The sequence below is a fragment of the Tamandua tetradactyla genome, chromosome 14 (genome assembly GCF_023851605.1).
Source record: "Tamandua tetradactyla isolate mTamTet1 chromosome 14, mTamTet1.pri, whole genome shotgun sequence".
In the NCBI taxonomy this organism is placed as follows: domain Eukaryota; kingdom Metazoa; phylum Chordata; class Mammalia; order Pilosa; family Myrmecophagidae; genus Tamandua; species Tamandua tetradactyla.
Genome location: NC_135340.1, coordinates 41,414,350 through 41,417,067, shown reverse-complemented (window position 1 = coordinate 41,417,067; position 2,718 = coordinate 41,414,350). Strand labels below are relative to the sequence as shown.

Here is a 2,718-nt window from a genome sequence, read left to right as displayed (position 1 = left end):
AAAGTTTATACAGTCACTCAAGTTATTCAATGATTACTCAATCCTCTACTTTAGTTTGATGTGTCAGAGTCAAGTTAAAAAAATTGTTTGAGTTCTCCGAATATAAATTTGGTCAATATCAACATTAACTCTTGCTTAGGGTTGTCCGTTATAGGCTGCTAGAACATTTAAAAACTCATCATAATCATGACTTTCTCTAATGAAGAAAAATACACATAGTAAGCAAACAAAAAGAATGAAAACATTCATCATAAATCTGAATCTGTGATTTTTCCACATGAAAACTAATTTCTGTAATTGAATAAAACTGTCAGGAATTTATGTTTGAACTAATTAAAGGTTAGCATAATACAAGTTCAAAAGACAAAGTACTTTAAAATACTTTTAAAATAAATGGGGTGCTGAATTAGTATTTTTTTTCTTCTCAAGCTTCCAATACAAGACTAAAGTTTAAGGGGGCATTATTTAATCCCAGGTTATCTTTCCTGTGCTGAATGTCCCATGAAGCCTCTCCCTTGCTGGTTAAACTATGACTAGGACAACAAAATGTATTTTTATATCAACCTAAGACAAACTAGGTCTTTTAGGACAAATTTATATTTAAATTTTTACTTAAGACAAAATAAATCTCGTTAAAAGAAAGAAAGAAAATTGCAAAGTGTGTCCAAATGTATGTGTGGCATAGAGGATAAATATATGATAATTTTTTTGTTGACATCAATGACTGCTTTCCCTTAATATAACACATAGTAAATTATATCAATATAATGTAAGAATGAAACATTTTATTAGAATGATATTAAATAATTTATATCCCCTGAATAAGTAAGAATATAACACTCTAGGAAGCTAAAATTCAGTAAAAAGTCACATGTTGGTTCCGCAGTTTCTTGATAGCCACTTTTATTTTTTCATTCCTCAGTGTGTAGATAAGGGGGTTCAAAAGTTGAGTAAAAATGGTGTAAAACACAGACAGGAGCTTGTAGAGAGAGAGTCTACTGAAAGGCCACACGTATATGAAAATGCAAGGCCCAAATAAGAGTGTGACCACCATGATGTGTGCAGAGCAGGTAGAGAGAGTTTTGGAGATCCCACCAGTAGCACGCTCTCATACAGTAACAAAGATCACTGTGTAGGAGATCAGGAGGAGCCTGAAACAACTCATCACAAGCAATCCACTGTCTGAGATCATAAGTATGCCTAAATGTAGGTGTCTATGCAGGCAAGTTTGATTACCGAAGGGAGATCACAGAAAAAGCTGTCCACTTCATTGGGGCCATAGTAAGGTAAGTTCACAGTGAAGGCTATTTGACTGATGGAGTGCACAAATCCAGTAATCCATGAAACCAGCACCAGCCCAATACAAGTCCACCGACTCATCATAGTCATGTAATGCAAGGGTTTGCATATGGCCACCTATCTGTCATAGGCCATGGAAACCAGCAGTACCATCTCAGACCCACCAATAAAGTGCAAGAAGAAGATCTGAGCCATACATCCCCCAAAGGAGATGAGCTTTTGGTCACTAAGAAAATCCCTGATCATCTTGGGTGTGGCAAATGAGGCCAGCCACATGTCAAGGAAAGATAGGTTCCCCAGCAGGAAGTACATAGGGGAAGTGTGCAAGTGGGGGTCAGAAATGACAGTGACTAAAATGAGAAGGTTACCCAGCACAATGGCTACATAGACTATGGAGAAAAATATAAAGAAAAAAGTTGGAGATACTGTGAACTGCTGAGACCATGTAGCACAAATTCTGACACCAAGGAATAATTCTGCAAGTCCATCAACCCAGTTTAAGATTTTGTTCTACACCTATATGAAGAAAAGAAATGCAAATGAAAGTGCCTATCCACTGCCAGGCACATAGAAAGTGGTCAGCTAAGTGCCATCTGGATATAATTCATAATCCATAAGCTATATCCTAAAATACAAAACATGGAAAATTAAAAACATGTCCATACCTACATGTATTTTGCCCTTTTCAGATTTCAGTGTTTCCTTAAAGGAAGTTGGACATTCTGCGAGACTCCAGCATAGGGGAGTCTTCTCTCATCTATGGTCTTTCTCCATAGGGAAAGGTAAAATAAATCATATAAATCAAGTGCATAATGTGAACCAAAAACCCTTAGGAGTGTTTGAGATTGTGAAGTTTTTCTGAATGGTATTGTGGTCTCTCCATCTGTATGGCTACCATTGTCCAATGAATAATTGCTTTTAAACCTCAGATCTAGGTATTGAAATGAAAGTTTAATAAAATATAATGACTTCACATAAAATGAAGGGAAGTACATATAGATTATCAAGTCTCTCTGCCTTCCGTTCTCTCTCCAATTACCCACACAGACAGAAAAAACTCTAGCAAAGGCAGTTTGGTAGGTGGCTGTTCTATGTATCAAAACACCCATCAATATGTCTCTTTCCTTAAGCTAACAGAATAAATACATTTATTTCCTGGATGACAAAGTTTAGAGAAGGAAATATTCCTTTAAGTTAAAAAAATCATGTCTTGGATGTAGGACCCATTTGGAGTGATGCATAAATACAGAAGTTTCCAAATCATGGACTCACTAGTTCCAGGTCATGTGTGTTGTTTAGTAAGTTTATGGGTATGCCACTACCAAGCTAAATGTGAATATCATAGGATGTTATGTGTCACATTCACCCATAATATCTTTAAGAAAAATTTTGCCTAAATAATGGCATGATTAGGAAAAG

General features: G+C 35.9%; 1 pseudogene; it reads right to left on the bottom strand.

Annotated features, from left to right (window-relative positions):
• Nucleotides 1-856: 856 nt before the first annotated feature.
• On the bottom strand, nt 857-1,787 carry LOC143655361 (olfactory receptor 4K14-like; annotated as a pseudogene).
• Between the last annotated feature and the right edge of the window lie 931 nt (nt 1,788-2,718).